General features: G+C 41.2%; 1 protein-coding gene and 1 long non-coding RNA gene across 3 annotated transcripts in view; both read left to right on the forward strand.

Moving 5' to 3' along the window:
• OPCML (opioid binding protein/cell adhesion molecule like) overlaps positions 1-23662 on the forward strand; it is a 1068196-nt gene that overhangs the window by 130247 nt on the left and 914287 nt on the right. The gene's annotated exons all lie outside the window — the stretch shown is intronic.
• Positions 17202-22769, forward strand: LOC132661099 (uncharacterized). Its single transcript, XR_009602043.3, has 3 exons — positions 17202-17290; positions 18787-18916; positions 22309-22769. It is a non-coding gene; the product is annotated as an uncharacterized LOC132661099 (long non-coding RNA).

Below are 23662 nucleotides of genomic sequence, written 5' to 3' on the forward strand. Positions count from 1 at the left end.
CCAGTATTCTGCAAATTCTGATTTCTTCCTATGATTCTAGGAAATTCTTAAATGATAATTGGTAATTCCGCATAGAAAAAAAAAGAAAGCAAAGTATGATGTATGTTTAATATTATGTTGGTTTTGAGCAGAATTTCATTCATAAAAATTTATCAAATGGCTTATTGTGTGCCTGGAGCTGTGCTAGAGCAAGAGAATAGGACAGAATGAAAACAATGATTAACATTTTATGAAATTTTTATTATGTGCCAGGCAGCATGCTAAATGCACTATTTTATGTGATCCTTTCAATAACTGTATGGTTAGGAAAGTCCATTTCATAGATAATAAAACATGCTTAGTGAGATTTAGACACTTGCCCAAGGTCATAGAGTAAATGATAGAGACCCAGTTTTATACCTCAGCAGTCTGACTCCAGAGCTTTTCAATCACTGCAAAGAAATTAGATACCTTTTATCCTCATGGGGCTTATGGTATAGCACTAAAACAGGTAAGCAGAGTCATGGTTAAAACATGGATAAGAATACTTGCGGCAGAGAACCTAACTTAGGGTTTTCCTGGGTTCAAACTACATACCAGCTAGGGCAAAGAGAGAGGGAGCCATAGCTGTGGCTGACTGATCCTTACAAATCCTACCTTGGTTTGGCCTCAGGGGTCCAGCCTCTTGGGCTTTTGTGGGTTAGAGTTTCTGTAGACGCCTGCAGGGCAGAAACCAGAAGACCAGGTTTCTCAGCAGTTTTTAGTTAAGAGCCAAAGGTAGGATCAGGGGCCTGAGCTGGCTTATCTCAGGTTCTGTCTGCTTTCTGTCCAGGTCTGTTTGTCTTATAAAGATCCAGGACATCTGATGTTGACATAACTCCAGGCAAGGCCCATTTTTTATGGTAAATTGAAAAGAATCTCTTGTCCTTGCCAAGAGATGGTAATCCAAGGTGAGAAACTGTGTTTTTAGGATAGAGTCATCATCTACATGGCATAGCTGCCTTCCTTCTACAGATTTCAGCTAATCTTGGAATGTACAGTTTCAGGAATCTTTTTCAATCTTGTTGGAGTCTATGCATTTGACTTTCCCATGGCCCAGTTGATTTAGAAGTTGACAATCAGCATTAACTCTATCAAAGCATTTGCTAGGCTGCTACACTGAGAACTCACTGCCGTGAGCATTGTCTCCAGTCTCAGTGGACTTTCCAGGGTTTCCCTTAAAAATTCCACACTCAACAGTTTCTCACTCACTGAAGGCTTAAAAAAGGATACTCTTAAAAAGAATGGCTATTTAGTAGGGAGTCAGTTGTAAAGAGATTATTAGTGGGAGAGTCAGCCTGAGGGAAACTAGCATCTTCCCAGCTATCCTGAGCTTTTTTTCTTTTTTTTTCTTTTTTTGGAGTGTATGTCCCAAACATCAGTCATATTAAAACCAATCCCACCAAAACTCAACTTGCATAAAGAGGGTTAAAGAACAGTAATATCAACCTAGCATTTAACAATAGAAGAACTGTCTAGGGACCCAGCTCTTCTACCTAGAGACTCTGTGACCCTGGGCCAAAATGCAAACCCTCTATGCCTATTTCCTCCATCATAAAAGTGGAATAATAACAACAATAATAGTTTATTTCACAAGGTTTTGGGAAAAGTCAAATGAGATAATGTTTGGACAGTGTTTTGCAAATTGCAAAATATTGTACAAAGCTTAGTTATTTTTACAGAAAATACATATGAATTTTCTGCCCTTTTGAATTATTCATTTTCCATCTCTTTCTAGTGGTCTGAACAATTGGGTATTTGATTTTTATCTTATTTCCTGGGAACTCTCTGTACTCTCACATCAATTATTTCATTTCATTTTCACACCACGTCTGTTTTACCTACAAAATATGGAGTGTGACTGAGTTGTCTAATATTTAAAATAAGTTGAGCTCTGACTTCTAAGCCTCTTGGTATTTATTTTTTAGTTACCTTTCTGATGTGAACTTGGGGAAAATTGTTAGGATGGATAGTTGGAGTATTACTTATCAAAGCAAACAGACTTAATAAATTACTTTTTCTTCAGATTCGTAATATTTATAAAGAGGAAAGCAGTTGGGTGCTGGAAAGAAAAGAGTTCCAGTGTCCCATGTGTCCAGTGATTGTTTTTCCCTGAATATATGGCATTTTTAGAATGTAAGATTTAGCATCCTTTCAGGCAGACTTCTCAGGAACTTACTAGCTTAGGGGCCCAACATGAGTTTGGGTGCAGATGGAACCAGTCTTAATGAGCCAGACCATCACAGGGTCCAGAGAACACATCGTTCAGTGGGAAGAGCCTGGAACTGAGGATCAGATGAAGGTGGTTGATAATGGAGGGGTCAGTCCTAGCTGGATTACTTGCCTTAAGCATGTCACTTCCCTTTACAACATTACCCATCTACCTCAAAGACTGTTTTATTTTTAATTAAAATTTTTTAATGTGGTAAAATATACATAACATAAAATTTACCATTCTAACCATGTTTACATGTACATTTCAGTGGCATTAAGTACATTCACATTGTCATACTCACCACCAGTCATCTCCGCCACTGCAAAAGGTTGTTTTAGAGTAAAATGAAATAATTTCTGTAAAAGCCCTTAGAGAGGCATAAAGCACCATCCAAATGCAAAAATACTGTTATGACTCTTTTTCGTCCAATAGTTTAGCAGAAGGGGCAAAGATGGGGTTAAAAACATTCCTTAACTTCTAACTGGTTAAAGGAAGTTGAATGAACTATCTTTTTGGAAGGATTCACATGAGTAGAGATGCCCTCATGGTCAGGACATGTGGACAATTTGTTGCCAAGGGCAAGAAGTACTACCTGTACATTTGAAGTCATTTCCAACTTGGAATTTCTACAAATTCACAGCAATCACTTCTTTGCTCTAGTCTCAGTTAGAAGATGTCATTCCCCCCCATGTTGGGCATTTGAAACTTACAGATCAGATAAGTTGGAACAGCAAAGAAAGAAGAGCATGTGATGCCTAACAGATAAATTAAGGGATAGTTGGGGGAAATCACTCTATAAAGTGAAAAGTTTTGATGTTCTTCTAGATGATGAGTAGCTTTCTAACTTTATCCAAATCAGTTTTTTTCATCCTAAATTCACAGGAAGGCTTTCCTAGCTTGCCAAATGCAAACTGGAGCAGACCTTTGCATTCATTAGTAGACAAATGCATAAAAGCATTCATTCAACAATATATGTACTTTCCTAATCTGGTTAAGTTTAGGAAATTGGATTAAAGAAAAGACAAATCTAGAAATTACATGCTGCTTAAGGGAGTAGAAATCCAGTGGCATAGGACTCTGTCTGGGGGTGTTGTGCTTAGGTTATTTTGAGAACTGCCATTCTCTTTTGAAATTAACTTTGTAGAGTAAGTAAGGATAATTGTTGCTTCTAGCCAGCTGTCTATGTCCTTCTCATCTAGAGTAGTGGAGTAGAGTAATGGTGTATGCATATGTGTTGTTCATTGGACTCCCATTGTCCTGGGGATTCATAACACAGTTGTGCATGGCAATGAAGTTGGTCTGCAAAAGCACTGTGAGAGGAGGAAGAGAAGATGGTAATGGTGATGATGAAGGCAACAACTGACACTATTAAGAACTTACTATATACCTACCATTTTGCTAAACATGTTAGCTGTTTTTGCTACTTAATTATTGTGTTCACTGAAGCTTAAACAGGTTAAGCAAACCTCACAAGGTCAGTGTAGCCCAGGCTTCACTTACTGTTAAGTCCAAATTCCACCATACACCATCAATGGAGGTGAAAAAAAATCACAAGTTTGAAGAAAGTACAGGGCAAGTTCCCTTCAGTACCTTTATTCTTTATATTAACATTTCTTCCTTAAACCTCTTTCTACTTTAAAGAGGGATTTTTTAAAAAAGCATATATAAAATAATTTCAAAAAAGAAGTAAAGAGTTTCACAATAAATACCAAGATTCCTGCTTAAGGAAGAGTATACCAACACAATTGCAGATCCAGTTGTATCCCTATCCCCAGGATGATGCATATAGTGAATCTGGTGTTTCTTTGTCTTTGGCAGGAGTGAGTCCTTTAGCATAAAAAAGTCTTGCAGACTGGACTTAAACTCTATACTCTTTAGTAATTTTCAGGACAGTGATTCTCAACTCACTTGGGAAAAATAGGACTAATAGAAACAGATTTGGTAAAGGGTGGCTGATCAGAAGGAAATGGTTGGCACTTGCATTTTATGTGGTTGAAAATGGGTGTAGGGGCCTGGATTGAGAAGTATAAGGTGAGGGTCTGGGGAAAGGTTAATACTCTCTAAAGTGCCTATATAACTTAGAATGTGGTTAACACAGCTATTTGGATTGTTTAATTTTTGAACATTGTATCTTTTTTGTTTGCATCTCTTTAGATCGCTTTATTCAAAAATATTTCTAGTCTTGTCCTTCCTCTCAGATAGAGAGAAGGAATATGTATATCTTAAGGTGCCACTTTACTAAATGGTCCTCACAGTTTCTCCTGGGGGAAGAGAGAAGAAGCAACTCATTTATTCAATTAGTATTAACTGAATCTTTACTATGGACCAGACATTGCAGTAGATGCAGATATCAAGAAGAAAGACATTCTCACTGCCTATGAGGAGTGTGCAATAAAGTGATCTTTGAGAAATAACCCTGTCCTAAGCCAGGAAACAAATGGTTAACATAGACCTGAGTAGGAAGTAGTTTTCTAGAAGGGCTGCACTGGACAGTACTTAGTAAGACACCTGAGAGATTCCATCAAAGCTAAAGATCAGAGACAAAACTTAGAAACGTCAGTAGAATAGGGGTGCCTGTGTGGCTCAGTCAGCTAAGCATCCAACGGTTCAGGTCATGATCTCACAGTTTGTGAGTTTGAGCCCCGCATCGGGCTCTGTGCTGACAGCTCAGAGCCTGGAGTCTACTTCGGATTCTGTGTCTCCCTCTCTCTCTCTCTGCCCATCCCCTACTCATGCTCTGTCTCTCTCAAATATAAATAAACATTAAAAAATTTTTTTAATAATAAAAACAGAAATGTCAGTGGAATAAATGTTACTTGCCATGAGCAAGGTTTGAGTTTTGGGCTGACCAGTGTAATTTTGTTAGGGGTCTGTGATTCCTAGGCACAGTCTCCCAGGCCAGGAGATCATGCCCCTTTGTATTAGTGGCAGTAGATGAGGTCTCTCATTGCAAACAGGTTTCTGCAGGAGCATGCCCTTGGCAACACAAGGGACTAGGTAAAAGGGCAGAATTGGATAAGCTCATACCCATCACAGCCCCTAGAAAAATATTTCGGAAAACAGGCCATACTAATGATGGTCAAATTGTGTCATCTTCCTTGAAGAAATGCCTTTCCTGCATCAGGACCTAATGTAATACCCTCAACTTTTATGTAGGATCAATATGAGACCTGGCAATTGAAGAGAATTTCTCTATGTTCTATAAAAATGGGGTTGAAAGTATTTTTCCACTGTGTCAGTCAAAGTCCTTTTTATAAATCCTGTCGATTGCAATCCACACTATCTCTCACAGTTAATTTCTGCTTAAGTTTGGTTCCAAGGAAAATGCTGTCTGGACTGATGAATTTGTCCACTTTCTGTTTTTAGAGAACAAATGACATAAGCTGATGTCCTTTCCATTTGCCTTAGCTGGCACAAACTTAGAACCAAATGCATTACCCAAGTGCTATCTGCCCAACTCAGGTAGCTAGAGCACTCATCCTTCTACTTCCTCCAGATGACTCCCATTTTGACTTACCCTTAAAAGACTTGCTTTTCTTGACAGGGCCAGCTCGAGTCCACTTAGTAGGTAAGACACTTTTTTAGTTAGAAAGATATACAGTTTTACTTGTTCATCTTTCTATCTGAAAAGTAGCACAGAACCAAGTGAAATCAGGCCTTCTTGAGTTATTGGCCAGCAGGATGGCATTTTACTGATACTTGAGAATAAAAAAAATATAGATAAATGGAGAATTTTTTGAATATAGATGATTTCACATTTCTATACTGGTTATTGAAAGAGAGAAGAGAAAAAGAAATAGATATAGATGTTGCACTTGGAAGATAGCAGTCCAACCAAGGTGGGGGGACCACCTTTACTTCCATTTCCTCTCCACTTGCACTCACTAGGAAGTAACTCTGGAATATCCATCAGTTGTCTGAAAATAAGCACTAATTATAGCAACACTTCAATGACTAAGAATATCCTTCAGGACCACTTCTTTAAACACATGGACATGGAACCCTACAATGTGCACACTATTAAGGGGTGAAGGCCATGAGTCACACTCAGTTTTTGTTCTCAAGATCTGGTAGTCAAAATAGATGTTACAACAACTCCATGAATTTCTCTAATATGGTGGAATGTAAATTCCTCGGTAGAAGTGGGAACATAGTTCAACCCAGAAGAGCAAAGTATCATTTTTTGTTGTTGGAAGATCAGGAAACGGTTTATAGATGAGGTGATATTGCGCAGAAGGACAGTCTAGGTTGAGCAAGCAAAGATATGAAGAAGAGCAACTTCTGAGGGTGTTCAAGGATAGTGGAAGTACCATTTGTCTCATAGTTATCTGAAGGGGAGAACAGTAAGAGAGATGAGTGATGAGTTAGGAATACATCACTGCATCCTTGAGAAGTTGTACTAAATATTGTAGTTAAAGAGAGCTATTGAAGGTTTTTGAGCAGAAGTGATACACTAGAATTGTCCTTCAGAACAATGGAGTAGAGCGCTGTAGTAAAGAAATACCAGCAATTTACAGTCCAGAGAAAAGTTTATTGTAGTAACATGGAGGACAAATAGTACTCCTTCATTGGGAATTGTTGATGGGAATGAGAAGAGATAAGGATGGATGATACAGATGTGGGAATGATTGTTGACAACATAACTCAGCAACTGATCCTATGTGGAGTAATGTACAAGTGCTAGCCACAACCTGTGATGACCCTGAGCTTGGGTGACTACAAGTCTCATGATGCCATCCAGGAGGAGTGATGGGGGGCCAGGAATAGAAGTTTATTGAGAGGGCTTAGATGAGGGATGGAGGAAACCTGATGGGGCATTTTGCAGATGAGGAGCTGCTGAGAAGTATCATAAGGGTAATGTGCAGTGGGGAGGCCTGCTGGGCTGTATGGGAACAGGTGGGGCATCATGGAGAGAGGCCATTCTATTTCCTCAGCACTGGGTGAGAGAAATGGAGGGGAGAAATGGAGGAGTTGGAGATCCTTCTTAGTTAAGTGATTGAAACTTCTTTAAACTCCTGAGCCAGATATGAGGGGAGAGGTCTGACAAAGCCATAGTCATCACATTTTCTGTATTAACCATCCTCCGGACAATCCTCTGGAGTTTGGGTTGTTCCTGAAATTAGCTCAACATTTTGCCAAGAAGTATACCCAGCCTGAAAAGGAAACAGAAGATCAGTGACTGGCTTTCCTGAGACTGCCCTTGCTACCCCAGTGAGGGCTACTGGTGACAACAAATTCACAGAGGCTGCGGTCCATTGAGCAGCTTACTCACTGCGTGCCAAATATCACACTACACACTTTATCTCGCTGACCAGTTGTAACTTGATTAGGCAGATTCTATGATTATTGTCATTGTATAAATGAGATAACTGAGGCTGAAGTGGATTTTTCAATGTCATATAGCTACCAAAGAGAGTAAGCAATAGCCAGGCACACTCTGGGGTGGAGGAAGACTATAGTCAGTTTTATTGTTTGTAGTAGTTTTAAGGCATCTCAAACACTGAATTAGCAAACACTGAACATTGCTCCTGAGGGAAATAAAGAGTTGGGGTCCTTCGAGGCTCTGGTCACATTTTTGTCAACCAATCAATACATGGTCTTGTCTTATGTGTATTTCCTTTTAAAGTTACCTTATTTGATATATACTTTTCACTTGTTAACATCAAACTTGGCCAACAGGACTGTAAGTCATGCCTGAGCTCGACTTCCCTAACACATGTATTTCTTTGTAAGGCACATCCTAGCTGTCTTGTGATCAGCACTAGACAGCCCTTCTGCAATACATGTGGGGCCACTTTACAAAGGGAAACTACCATGAAAAGGTGCAACAATGCAAAAAACATGACACTGAATATACTTCAAATGAGACACTGTTTATGGTGGGAGAACTGAGACAAGAAGGCAGGATATTGCCTTGTTCCACTGCAGCTGGGAACACATACACTGGTGACTCCGGTTTTTCACCACTCTGCCCATGTCTGCAAATGTCCGTGAAAGAGCCACAGGTATTGATGTTGGAGTTACAAATAAATTTTGACAAGTAGGCAAGTTAGAAAATGAAGAATCTTTGCATACTGAGGAACAACTCTACCTCAGGCCATGGGCACATTTCTTGAAATCTATGCACTTTCAAGAGAAACCTAGGGAGAAGTGACCATGTTTTATTTTGCTTGCTCTTGTATTTTTTACCTTCAGCCTAGGATTCATCATTTCCTTGTTCCTGAGTGTAAAGAACAGCCTCCTTAGGGGTAAGTTGCAAGCCCCAAAATGAGCTGCAGGCCCAGATCACATGGCCCTCAGCAGAAGTGTCAGACTAGGACCCAAGTCCTCCTGAAGACCCACAAGGGAAGGGCAGGGTGACCCAGCAGGTGCTATAGGACTGATGAACCCAGAACCTTGCATCCTCCCTCCTGTACATTCCGGACGCTTATTTACCCTTTCTTGATCTCTTTTGGGTTTGACAGCAGTGAGAGTTATAGCAGTTATTCTAATGCTAAAATTCATACTCATATAACTGTTTATGATTGTTAGTATGTTACAGAATATGGCAGGTTAGGCTGAAAGTTTTAGAGTCAGAGAGAGATATAAATTTATTCCTGGTTCTGACCCTTAATCCACTGTGATCTTATATAAATACTTTAATCTTTTCAATCTTTGGTCTCCTCATCTGTAAAATGAGGGTAACAGCTTATATGCTTCTTTTATTTTTAGTGAAGATTAAGTGCATTGATTTATGCAAGGGGCTTAGAATGGTATCTGCAATATGACAAACACTTGGTAAGCATTAGCTTTTAAAAATTTTATATGTAATTCAAAAACAGTGCCTCTGATTTTTTTTTTTTTTTTTTTGCTTCTACAATCTAATGATCGAGAATGGGCTTTGAAGTCATATCTCCCCAATTCTGCTCCTATCTTCTCCTTTCTCTATCTGGATAACTTTGGATGGAACTTCCTTGAATGGATGGAACTTCCATTGAATGGAACTTCCTTGAATCTCAGCTTCCTAATTTGTCGAAGATGGGGGAAATGTCTAACACTTGGATTGTTTTGAATGTTAAACAATATAATACATTTAAGAGAATTTTAGCACTGGTTCTGACACATGAGAAGCCTCAATAAATCCTTGCTGCTACTGTTATTACTAATATTATTAATACTAATATGGTATCCGCATTTTGGAGAGTGCATCACAATGCATTCTGTAGATTTAGGACTTATTTCTTACCTTTGTTGACACAGTGCATCAATGGAATGCACCCTGCTTCTTCATAGGATTGCTGTATGGTCCTGCTGAGCATTGTCAGTGGAAGAGGGCCAAAGGTCCCTCCAAGAAAGGGTGGCTGGGGCTGGAACTGGAAAGGATGGTGAGACAGCACAAGTTCTGCTGGAAAAAAAGTTTTTTGCATCCTTAACTTCCAATTCTTATCTGTCTGGGGGATCATGGAGGAGGACAACTTCTTACAAGGATCTATGTTTATACATCATATAGCCCCACTGGTTAGTTAGATGCTCAGAGCTTCTGGTACACCAACCACAATGACAGAAGTCCCTGAAGAGACTGATGGGTCCCCTTGTGTGCTTGGAGAAGCAATGTCAGAGAGCCAGTAGGTCACTTTGCACTCATAAATGTGTCTCCACCAGTACATCTCACTACATGGACGATTCATCAAGGCTGCTTGTCCACTGCTGCTTAGCAGGACAGCCACATGCAAGGCACTGCATCACACCATCCTTGAGGACACACCAATTGATATCACACCAATATCAACTGCAAAACTGTTGATATTCATTCTGCAGCTGACCTTTTCTTTCCCCCTCTCTCTTAGCCAAACTTCTCCTTCCACGAGTCCTGTAGGTGGGTAAATCTTCCTATGCTACATCCCCATGCTGGGGAAATTGGCTGGCTCTGCTAAGTGTGATTGGAGCCGTTTGTTTTTAAGCTGCACATAAGCATCGGGTGAGATTTATAACACTTTCCTTCTTGCCGAATCGACCCACTGGGAGCCATTAAAGTTTTATTGCTCTCTGCAGTTGCCTGGCCAGAGTGGAATTGAGGGGGCCTGCAGTTGGAAAAACTTTTTCTTCCATTGCCTTATTCACAGAGAGCATTGGGGGCAGGGAATAGAAGAAATGGTGGTTTTATTTGGTCTCCCCATTTTGGTCCCAATTCTTTTCCAAACTGCACTGAACTTTTGCAATGACCCCTCATATAATTTGCACTGCATGCTATACTTTCTCCTTCTCTCAAGGCTTCCCAGGGTCCCACCTCTTCCAGGAAGTCTTCTTGTATTGATCAAATGAAGGCCAAGACTTTCTCTGAGATCCCCCTTACTTCTCTTGGCTGGACACCAAGCTCTTTTTCATTTCACTGGTTTTTGTCCCAGATTTTGATACCTATTTTCCTTCTGACTTGCAGATACCTATTTTCATCTTATTGGATAAATGTACATGAATCCTAAAGTTGTAGGATCCTAAATCTGGAAGAAGTATTAGAAATTCTTTGGTTCAACTCAAACAGTAAATTAAATTACTTAAGTTCACATAGCAATTAAGGTATTCTTATCCCTGTCCTCAAGGGGAAATTTTGACAAGGAATGTTCATACACTAGGTTAAATAAAAAGAACAATATTTTAGTGATGACTTCAACTATCTCCCACACTCTCATTGAGCCTTTAGATGCAGTACGTAGGCCTGGCTTGATTTTCACTGGAGGAAGACATCCTAATTCTCTGTCAATCCATAATAGTTATTCCATATTTACCAGGTTCCAAGCACTCAGGAGGTCCTGAGACAATAGACATATAGGTCCTATATTGAAGATGTCTTGTATAATATCTTCTGAACAGCACCTGGCCAGGGTCTTGTGACCATTTATGCAGCTATGAGGGCCAGGCTTCTATCAAAACCAGTCTTTAATACAGTAAGATACAGTTTATATTGATAGCAATAAAGACCATTTTTGAGCATCTATTTTATTCAGGCACTGCACTAAATACATAAATAATTTCATTTTTATTCTGATAAAAACCTCCTAAGATAATTGTAGCTGCATGCTATCTATAAGGAAACCAGAGATGAAGAAGGATGCAGTGACTGGTCCATGGTGGTACAACCATCAGGTGGTGGAGCTGGGCCTAGAGGCCAGACTCAGGCCCCATACATCTATATACTCTGTCTCCTGTCTCATTGCAGACCTGTCAGCCTCAGGAAACTCTCAGAGTCATTAATCCCTCAGTGTGATGTCAGGTTGCTATTCTCCCTTCCTTACATATTTGCATTCAGTCAGTTCAGCATCTGACTCTTGATTTCAGCCCAGGTCATGATCTCACGGATTGTGGGATTGAGCCCTTCATCATGCTCTACACTGTTAGCATAGAGCCTGCTTGAAATTCTCTCCTCTCTCTCTCTCTGCTTCTCCCTCCTCAAATAAATAATCATTTAAATTTTTTTTTAAAAAAGCATAAATGTTTTAGATGGGATGTAAGATTTTATTAACAGGGATGGGAATTTTAACGTAAGCACTTTGTATGAAGTCACTCCCTAAGAGGTCTACTTCATCAACTGTCATCCCAACAATCATTGATAACAAGGACATTCCACTTTTATTGGAGATTGACAGCAACATAGCAAAACAGTTGAGAGCCCAGTGCTGAGGTCAGGGTTCCAGTGTTTGATTCTTGGCCACTGTCACTTATTAGGAGCTAAGTGATCTTAACTTTCTATGGGCCTCAGTTTCTTCATCTGTACCATGGGAATGATAAAAGAATCTACTGTACATGGTTAATGTCATGGCCAAATTAAAGCTAATACATCTAAAACACTTATAACTATATCTGGCATATAATAAATTCTCAATTAAATTTGATTTTTATTTTCTCTCTTTCAAGTGTCTAAAGTCATTCACATTATCATCACATTTAGCCTCATATTCTGGGATAAAAGCTATCATTAAATGATCACTTAATTAAGGAGGCATTTGTAGACAACAAGGAAGACACAAGTTCACAGGCACTGGAATTCACTGAGATGAACCAAGGCAAAGCAGAGAATTTAAAATTCCTCATTACAGATCTCTCTCTAGAAGAAACCCATCTTCTCAATACTGTGGATGTAGTATGGTGAACATTCTGGATCAGCAGCCTTTCTAATTTTGGGACTAAACTGAAACGTAACATTTGGTTATGTTACCAATTCTCTTGACAGAGACACTTCCTTTTCCCAGTCACCTAATCCTGCCCCAGGATTGTTGGTACAATGTAAACATCCAGAACTCTTGTATGTCTCCAGTGCTCTGTTTATTCCCTTTTCCCTAACACATCCCAAAGGACAAGGTCAAAAGTGGAATACAAACTCTTTCCAAATAGTTCTCAAATTTTTTACAATTCCCAGATTGATAGATGAGGGGTAAACTGGCAAAATGAAACCAGTGGGGAACTTCAAAATATGTAGCTGTTATACTTCGTGTAACTCTGTGTGCTAACACAAGCCCACCTCTCTTTGGCCATTGTTATCAATATAATAGTTTTAGTGATATAAATATAATAATAATTACTATTGTCACAATAATTTTTACTGGGCATTTCTTTGTGCCAGTCACAGTGTGAGGCAGGTGGATCCAAGAGATGAAGGCTTGCAACAGTCTTAAAAGGCAAATACATCTGCAGCAGAGCTTTTCTTTAGATGCAGAGTAGAAACTCTGGACATACTCTAAAACTGAATGCCTATCTGACCCTTCATATCTCCAGCCTCATTCGACCACTCTCACCACAGCTTTCTTGCCCTCCCCAAACATATAGAGCTGGCTAGTTCCTGTTTCATTGTCTCTGCATTTGGTATCCCTCTTCTGGGAAAAGTTATACTGGACCATGAGATGTCTCACTACCTTTTGAGATTTGGGTCTTGTTCCTGTTGTTGAGGCAGGTCTGCCCTTACGCCACATTCTGAATTAATCCCCTCACCTTTAGTTTTATTTATAGCACATTTCTTTATGTATAGAGCATGCCATGCATTTGCCAGTCTAACTTCTTCATTAGAATCACAAGCCTGTGCAGACAGGGATTTTGTCTGTTTTGCTCACCCTGCATTTCTATCTACAGAAACACTTGGAACGTAGCAGGCACTGAATACATATTTATTGAATAAACATAAACACCAAATGAAGGAATTAATAAACTAAGGGAATTAACTTCCTAAGTTTGCACATCTGGTGATTCTGTCAGTAACTTCTTGTGGGAGAGCCCTGGTATGGGGTAGGAAGCTTTACCTTCGGTGCCTGGAGAAGCTGTCTCATCCAGTCCTCTTATTGAAAAGGTGAAGAAAGGCAGGCCCAGGCCCATAAGTCATGACTGCGACATGGTCGACCATAGTTTCCCTCTCATCCATAAAGTCTCTTTATGTAATGGCCAAATGCTGATGCCATTAATCACACTTAAATGGCATCTTGCCTCTTCATCGGGCTGGCCCCCCTACAAGTGATTTGCTGGTTCCTGAATAGAGGGCAAGTACAGAATGGTGACTTAGGCCACTGCCCCCTCTCCACCCGAGGCAGAGCCTCCTTGATCCCTGAGCCTGAATCCTGCCTCAAATCTAAGCCAAGGTTAGTCCCTTGTTAGGAATTGTCTCAAATTCTGGCCATGTGTTTGATGAACAGTTGTATAGAATATGGTGCAAAGGGCACAGAATATGGTGCAAAGGCCAGGGTATCTGAATTGAGGGATGCTGCCTGCCCGGCCAATCTAGAAAGGGTGTTTTCATCTTGTCAACCTCAGTTTTCTCAGCTGAGATACGATGGACAGGTGGCACCATCTGCAGCCTTCAAGACTCCTGTCAGCTCTGAGGGACCCTCTCTAGTGTCTACCTTGTTCTGCTCCTATTACTGTGTGATGCTCTGCTTGCCAGTACAGACCTGGCTGCTTCTCTCTCCCAAAGACCCTGGGGTGAAGCATGGTCACTCTGCCAAGAGCCAAGATGCAGAGAGAGAGAGAGAGAGAGAGAGAGAGCGCACAAAGGCGGAAGGATTGTCACCTATTAAGCAGTCTGACTTGCTTAATCTGACTTGCTTGACTCTTTCCTGCCCCAGTGAATTAGAAAAGGACATCTCAGGAAAATAGAAGCAGGGGGACTTAAGCAATATTTTTATCCTGCCAATTATCAAGAAACTGTAATCATGGGAAACACCTAGCAAAGTCTACAGCTCCTCATGTGCTTGTTCTCTGAGTGCAGAGACCGCCCCCACCCCCAGGATAAGCAGAAAGGGGAGGGAGCCCTTTTGAGAGAGGAAGAGGAAAAAATAGTTCCTTAGAGCTGGGAGCTGGCCAGTGTGTCTTCTAATTTAATTACTTATCTTTCCCTCAAATTGTTTATGGTACACTAGGCTATTAAATGTGCCATAAGCAAACTGCTCTTGAAAGAGGAAGTGGATTTATTTGTTTTAGTTACCACTCCAACAAAAGTCTATTTCTTCCGCTAATTAAGATTCCATTCGCTAATTTAAATGTTATGCTAATTAAAGTATAATTCTGGAAATGTAAAAAGGAGTTAAAAAAAAAGAAAGAAAAAACTGGGTTGGCCTTTAGGAATTACATTAAATTTATTGCGTTGTAACAATGGTAAGCTGGGTGATTATTTCATTTGCCTCGCATGCTGTATTCACGCTTCTGCTTATTCATACCCATTCTCTCACTTCAGCTCATTAACACACACTTCCCCACTCCCTCTCTAATGGGAGTCTTCTTGTGATGGTTTAAGATGAGTTGTGAGTTAGATCCTTGAAGCAATGTTTAGAATTTCTTCAGTTGGGCCACACAGAGTGTTGCAAGCTGCCGCCCGACTTGATGTTTAGAGAGAGAAAAAAGAAAACATCTGGATTTCTGCTTTGTAACCAATTTCTGGAGCCAAGTTGCTGCTGCTCCAGCTTTTCCTCCATCCTCTCTGAAGTCTGGGTATGTTACAGATAACAGAGATTATAGTATTTTACAAGAAAGAGAATGATTTTCCTTGGTCACGTTAGTGCCTGGTGCTTCTTTTCTGAGCTCAGGTGTGGGACTCTGGTGACCTCAGTGGATGTTCATGACATGGGCAAACCCTTCTCCTAAACATCAGCTTCCTCATCAGAAAATGCAGGTTGTTAGTAGGATTGAACACACTGAAGTTTAGGAAAGCACGCATCACAGCGACTGGGACATAGCAAGCTGCCCATGTGTCCACTTTCTTCCTAATTTTGAGACTGTAGCACCAGACCAGAAGCTAAGGCTCTGGAATTTCTCAGCTTGAACTTTGCCCTGCAGGTGATCAAGAGAGAATACTTAGCTTCTGCCTCCAATTAAGGCAAAACACATGTAGCCAAATGCATTTGTTTTTTATTGCTGCATAACAAATTACCCCACAATTTAGTAGATTAAAGCAGCAGACACTATTATCTCCATTTCTGTGGGTCAGGAATCTGCAAGAGGCTTCTCTGGGCTTTTCTGGCTTAGAGACTTTCAAGAGACCTAGCAATTAACAGACCAGCCACAGCTGCAGTCTTCCGGCCTGACTGGCCTTGAGGATCCAAGTCCAAACTCACAGGCTGTCAGCAGCCAGGAGCTTCATGATGCGGGGGGTGGGGGGGAGAAGGGTCTCTCCAGAGGGCAGCTGGCTTCCCATCTACATTTCCTCCTTCTTCTATTCATTACTAGTCACTAAGTACTACTCACAAGCAACAAGGAGGGGATTTCACAAGGATGGGAACCCAAGGCAGACCACAGGATCATCTGAGAAGCTGGTGTGCCTTTTTGGGGTACTTACTTTATGACTCAGTGCTTTGGTCTGTCTTGCCCTCTTCTTGTCAGAACAATAGCTTATGTCCATCCATCTCCCCACTGTCCAGTATGGACATCTTGGGATGGAAGTCTTCAGACTCTTGCTCAGAGTCAGCTGTCCAGGGATGTGTGATGTGACCACCACAGAGGGACTTAAAAAGGACTATCACAAGGGTGTGTGCAAGGATGAGTGTTGTCTGTGTGTGTCCTGAAAATCCATAGGTGGACTCTGGGCCATATATCTGACGATGCTAGCAGCCTTCTGACTGTGGGACACTTCGGGGAAGCAGTTGGAACTCAGTACAAGAGGTTGGGGCAGGGAGGTTTCTTTTGCGGTAAGACACAGGAGCTAGGACTAATAGAAAAGGAAGCTAACAAAAATGAATTCACTTGCATCTCAGTTTGACTTTCAATGCCAGAAAGGAGAAGGAAAACAGCATCACAGAGTTAATTGTCTTTCATTTCTCATCTGGTTAGGTTGGCTTCTTCTTTTATTAGTGTCTTTCTTGCCAACCCTTGAGTGAGATGTTAACACTATAAACCTAAGGCCACCATCTAAGTGAATCTTGACAATTCCTGCTTTCTTCTGGCCCGTGGCTTGGAAGGGAGAGGAAGGTGATAGGTGACAGGTGGGAGGGGGCCGGAAGTAGGAAGTCAGTGCTGGGTAGTTGGCGTCCACAGCAGAATAGCCTTTGGCGGGCACATTAATCTATGGGGCTGTTGGAAAACTGCTGTCAAAAGTCTCCCCAGAAATTGTATACACTGTTGCTAATTGAATCACACAGCTGGGGTAGTCTGGCATTTATACTGGCAGACTACAGGAATATTTGCTTGTCTTTACTACTAAAGGAGAGGAGGACCAGGTGGGTGGGGAAGTGATATTCAGAATAGGTCCACAGGTGAGCAGAGATGGGCATGATACCCTTCTGGGACACCACTCACACATCCCTGCTGTGCTTGGGAGAGTAGTTAGTTTGCCCTGGTCTGTCATACACCCCTCCCTCCACTCACTGTGAGTGTAGACTGTGTTTACCCAGGGTGTGCAACACAGGTGGACTTATTCCCTACTCACTGCTGTCCTCGTGTGAGACTTAGGAACATAGAGTCTCAGCCAACAGAATGGACCCGTAAGCTCATTTATCACTCAACAATGAATAGCTGGTTCTGATTCTATTAGGGTTTATAAATCACCTTCTAAGAACCTCAATTGCTGTTCACTTCATTCACACTTCACACGATCTCAGGATGGAGTTTGTGGTATGTTTAGTGAGTAAATATTTACCAAACATTCCCTAATATTCTGAGTGCTGTGTTTGATGCTGGGAAATGAGTGGTGGTGACAAAAACAAATGCAGTCTGATCCCTGTCCTCAGTTTACATGAAGAAGGGATAAGTGTCTCAGGTGGGAGAGTGGTGGATTACTGATGGCCCAACTGCGTTTACATCTTCACTCAGATACCTGCCAGCTGTGTGACCTTGGGCAAGTTACTCAAATATTTCTAATCAGGAATGAAATGATCAGATCTGTGTTTTAGAAAGAGCGTTATCACCGCAAGTCCAGAAAGCTGATGGCTAGGGTGGAACCAGAAAAAATGGTTATCAGTTAGTGAACTCTTGCAGTGGTCAGTGTAGGAGGTATCAGAATTTGAACTAAGAAGAAAACAGGATGAAAGTGAGGTGCATTCAGGAAGCAGCAACTGTTCGGGCATGCAGGAAAGAGAGGGAGGCATGCAGATGGCTCAGGTTTAATCTCTCGGTGACTGGTGCATGTCGGTGTTATTAACTACGGTAGGAAAAGGAGTGCAGAAGATGGGAATGTGGCAAAGAGAAGAAACTTAGAACTTGCCTTTGGGATGAGTTGTACTAAGGGCTCCTTGGTGTCTGTGCTATGATCTGTGACCTGGGTTCTGTGCTCCAATTCCAAGGAGGTCACCTAGAGGAGCTGAGGATCAGAAAAAAAACTGTGGAGGAACGGGATTTTGGTGGCAGTTTTAAAAACTCCTTTCATAAGCAGTGAAATAAATCTGGAGAGATGCCCTCCTCTCCCCTCAGAGGCTTCTTCTTTGTCGGGCTGGATGGAGTGGGGTGACAGAACATTGATCGGTATGAGATAGATGGGAGGAAAAGCCCTCATTGCCTGCTGAATCAATGCTCCCTTAAAGACTGCAACAAACAGGATTAAAGGTTGAAAGACATTTATTGAGGGGCGAATCTGAGTGTATGTTTTATTAGTCAGCCATGGTCCTGGGTTTATAGAAATGCCCAGCCTAGACACTGCCAAGAGCAATAAATCAGGGCTTTCTTCATTGGCTGGCTGCCTGGGCAATGATGTGGGGGTGTGTAGCCCCAGGCCAGAAGGATGGAAGAGAGTGTTGTCTCTAGTCCATCTGGGGTGGGGGAGGGGCTGGAGGAGGCTTGGCCAACACGGGCTCCTGGCTTCCTTCCCCAGTCACTCACAGACTTAAGATCAAACATACTTACTGCATGGGTAGAGGCCTCGGGGCACTCTCAGAATTAGGATGTTCCCCACCCTTCCTGCCAAAATCATTTGCCTAACCTTTTGCCTGAGTGATTCAGAAGCTATTAAATATACAACATCCACACAGCTGGGCATTAATTGGAGGCCAGAGCTTGATTAATGAACATTATGCTAATGTCGGGTCAGGGGGCAGATTATGTGTAAAGGGCCAAAACAGTAAGCCGAGTCAAAAGTAATAACACCACCTTTCCATCCCTCCGCCTCCCCAAATTAGTTGGCAGCTGGAGGCAAGCAGAGAAAAGGCATATTGATGAGATGGTGCATCACAGTCTGGCACTTGCCCTGGCTTGAGACATCCGCAGAGGATCATCGCCCCAAGGAGGAGTGGCAGCCACCCTGGAAAGGTGGGCTCCTGCTCCAAGCTTCCCTCTGGGAGGTGCAAGTAGCTATGGGTTGCAGATGTGACACTTCTCAGGCTAAGTGGCTCTTTCGAGGACTCTGAAAACTTATAGAGATGAGTAATAAAATATCCCACTATGAACATGTCCACGTAAAGTGTTTGTATCTGAACACTGAAATGAACTTGGACAAACAAATCCTTAATCAGTCACTCCTTAGAAATCTTGTTTCATTTGTCAGGTAGAATACCACTCACTTCTGAGCCTCCATGTGCTTGCCTAAGTGTTCTGTAGTCTCTCTTCCTCTGATTCCTCCTCCTGAGTTCTCCCTTGAATACAGAATTTCTATCATGTTCTTTCTTCTTCTTGTCTTCATTCTCCATGATTTCTCCAGGGCTGAGTGTAAGTTATCACAGGTGACTTTTTATGAGGTAAGTTATCACAGATGACTCCAGAAGGTATATGTCTGAGCAACACGTCTCCACCATAGATTTGTTGCCAACACCTCTGTGTGTAAATTCTGTAAAATCCCTAATTCACTGTACAACATGCTGAATTCTTCTTCTTCTATTACTAACATACATGTACTTGCTGCCTGATATAGAAACAGAAGTTTCTGTTTGGGCTTCCCCCTCACTTCTTTTTTAAAGTTTATTTGTTAATTTTAAGAGAGGGAGAAAGCATAAGTGAGAGAGGAAGAGAGAGAGAGAGAGAGAGAGAGAGAGAGAGAGAGACAGAGACTTGGAGCTCAATCCTAAGAACGATGAGATCATGACCTGAGCTGCAATCAAGAGTTTGATGATGCTTAACTGACTAAGCCACCCAGGCAACCCTCCCCCTCACTTCTTAAACTGCCCATGACACTTTCTCTGCCAATTTCTACATTTCCAGTGTCTCTGCCACTTGTGGAGTTCAGAGTCCCACCCTCTCATTTATGCTATAGCACGGTCTCTCAACCCATCCCTCCTTACCCAGTCAATGCACCATCCTGATCAGCGGATGTATTTCTCTCCGTGTTGAGCCTAACAGTGCTTTCCCACTGCCAGGCTCCCTAAAGGAATACACAACCTTCAGACTCTGGGTTTAACTGATACTTAATCACATTTCATGCCCTTCTCACCTTTCTCTCTTCCCTTCATGCCATGGGGCTAATGGCCTTTCTGGAGGATGTAACCCACATGTGGACCTCCTTGGCCTATACGTGGTGTTGTGTTGATGTGAGTGTGCAGGACCTCAGGTTTCTGTCCTAGACCTGTCTTGGGAAATGACTTCATAGATGACTCAAATGAGGGTACATATAACGATAAGCTAAGGCATACCTACAAGATTGGGAATGACAAGAAGCTGGGGGGAGAGACTAAATATGTTGGATGACAAACTAAGAATCACAAATGAAACTGACAGCCTGTGAATGGAATGTAACCATATTGAATTTAACAGGAATAAATATAAAGTCACATTTTTGGGTTAAAAACAATCTTTAAAAAGATACAGGATAAGAGAAATATGGTTTAGCTAAGGCACCAATTAAGAAAATTTCTATTGACAGCAAGCATAATTTAGGACAATACAGTCCAAGTTATCAAAAAAGAAGAGAGAATTTTAGGCAATATTGAAATTTTCTACCAGAAGGATGGTGACAGTCTTCATTGATTCCATGTTAGGCATTGTATATTCAGAGTACTATACTTTTCATAAATTAGACAAAAGGGCATGTTTTATGAAGATTAATTAAAGAAAAATTATATATATGTATAAATATTCATATATATATATGAATTATTGAAGGAATTAGGTGTCTCCCTATCCCTTCCAAAATTGAAACTGTAAATGGTCTTTCTCCCCCTAACTTCTGAGGCCCTTTGAAATATTCTTTATTCTTTTGATCTAAATGAAATGTTATTCCTTTAAACCCTCCCTAGTACACTTCATGTGAATTGACTGCATCCTCTTTCATGATCCCATTGCATTTTGCCTGGTCTTGTATTTATATTCTGGCCAGTCATTTGTATTTCAGCCACCAAGTTTTAAGCCATATGAGACTCAATTTGGTATTTCAGAATCAAGCATATAATTAGTAAATGTTGAACAAATTTACATACAGAGACAATATTACCCTTTAATCCAATATTTCCCAAACTGTTTTCTAGCTGTGTTCTGAAAGCTCTAAGAGAAGCATAGTCTCACAGCTATTAATACATATTCCAGAAAGAGTTCTGTGGTCAATTAAATAGGGGAGGTGTTAGGTTAATTAAGGTGAAACTGGTTTCTTTACTACAGGACATTTTGGACTCTTTAATATGTTAATGTAACCTGTGAATCATCAACAGATGGCTATTATATGCAGGGTCTACCAAAATCATTTAACTATAGAACACAACTTTTATGTAACACCATTTGACATTTAGTGGAACATAGTTTGAGAATGTTGAACTAAGTCTACCTTTAAAGAAATGGAGCATAACCTGTCCAGGGAGGGCCAAGAGTTAAAGTGAAAGGGGTAAGAACCTGGGAACTCACCTTATAAAGAAGGAGATACTACATAGCCATGTACTTGAGTCTTCAAGCAAATATGTATTTAAAATTTGATGGCAATGTTAGCCATGATGATAGCTAAAATGATTGGGACACCCTGAATACAGAATCACCAAATCTCCTGATAACTAGAGAGATAAGTGGAACCTTTAAAGAAACGGGTGTGACCACAGAGGGAGATCTCTGAGTTCAACCCAAAGGCTGGAAATGGAGACAGAAATATACGAGGTAGAATGTACAGAAATGCAGCAGAGTGGGGGAATCAACACACAAGATGGTGATGGCCCAGGGCAAAGGGAGCCAATTTTTAGACCAAATCATTAGTGTGTGAACTAATTAGAAGGCGCACAGGTTCCTTCAAAGTACATACAGTAACCTGTTTTGGGTGGCTGATCTGGAAAATCATTATGCATGGATTTTGATATAGGCCCGTTTTGAGTTCTGCCTTTTTCAAAGATTTAATGGCGAAATAGAAGGCATGATTACCAAATTTGCATACAGCAAAAATCTGGATAGTCAACAATGTTGACAAAGGGAAGTCAAGATTTAAAAAGATTTCAGTTGCTGAGAATAATTGATCAAACAATTACAGAATGAGAGCCAGTAGAGATAAAGGTGAATATTTGCAATTAATTTCCAGTTTGCAGGGGTGTGGGGTCTGACTTGATTGTATGTGGAAAGGGCACCCTTACAAGGCTATTGGCCCAATAGGAGGAAAAGCTGACCACCCCGCCCACTGCCAATACGTACCACAAATGTTAAATCTAATACAAGTGTGATGTTTTGGGTATAGGAGGTAGTGGTTTTACTGTTCTCCTGAGAGGTCATACAAAATGTAAAATGTTTTGTTCTCTTTCGGGCAGGATTGGAGATACATATTGACACAAAACTTTGGTCCAAGGGAGGTGGCCTAGGAAAGTGAAGGAAAAGATAAAAATCCTATCTGAAGAAAAATGGTTGGAAGGACTGGAGATATTTAATTTGTAAAAGAAAAGACTTTGGGGAGACATTGCTTTTTCCAAACATCTGAAGCATAAAAAGATAAATTGGATCAACTGGATGGCTTCTGGTGTTAGAATAAAGAGTAATGCCTGGGATTACAGGGAGGCAGATTTCAGCTCATTGTGGTGTATTAAACTTTTTAACAACTGGTGCTATTGAGCAAAGAACTGATTCACCCTAAAGGTCTCGAATGAACTGCCTGTGATTAAAATGAAGTAATGTGCTAGCAGCACTGAGCATAGTTCCTGACACAGGGGAAACACATGCTTCATGGTTATTTTTCCTTCTCTCTCATGATGTTCATCTGTGTCCAGTGACGAAATGGGAACCACACTATGTATTTCCAACAGAGAGAATTCAATAAAGAGAATTAGCTACAGCAGTGTTGGGGAACTAAAAGATCCAAAAGAAATGAATATGTGCCCCCAAGATAACCATAGGAAGTAGCTACCACTCCATGGAGATGGAGGAGAAGGGGAAGGGGTGGAACTCGGGACATAGCAGCTCAGAGGACAGACCGTTTGGAATTAGTGCTCAGATTTCTGAAAATGGGGCACCTGTGGGAGAACATGATGAGATTAGTTCTGGGATTTCTAAACAGAAGCTAGAGGTTGAAGCCAACTGCAGCCACTGGAGGTCTTCTGCCAATTCTGGATACCCATGACAGAAACACGGGAAAAGAGGAAAAAAGTAGCCTTCTCATACCCCACCTTTTGGATTCAATTTGTACTCTCAATTGGCAGGTCTTATGAGCTGACCAGAAAGTGTATTTCTCATTATTCCAGGTATAGGGCAAAGTCTGGAAGGTAAATTTGGAGCCAAAGGAAAATATTCAGCACAGTTGGCCCCTTGACTACTCTGAATCCACATACACCTTTATATACTTTACATGGGTGCCCTGCAACTTCATGCTTCAACTAAACTTTCATTCTCTCATGCATTGCCCATGACATGTGCCCGTTGCCCTCAGGCAGCACCTCCACCTGGTAGGATTTCCTATCTGGTGGGATGACTCAAATCTCCATTCTTGATTTGCTTTAGTTTTGTACCAACATTGACTACTGGACATAGAAACACTAAGGCAGATGTGTTCCCTCCTCCTCCTTCCCTTCCACCATTTCTCTCCTTTCTTTTTCTTCCTTTTACCCCCTCCCCTTCCTCCTTCTTTCCTATTGCCCTACAAAATACCTGGAGGGCTGTTGTGGAGGGGATTCC

The sequence above is a fragment of the Panthera onca genome, chromosome D1 (genome assembly GCF_046562875.1).
Source record: "Panthera onca isolate mPanOnc1 chromosome D1, mPanOnc1 haplotype 2, whole genome shotgun sequence".
NCBI classification, from domain to species: Eukaryota; Metazoa; Chordata; class Mammalia; order Carnivora; family Felidae; genus Panthera; species Panthera onca.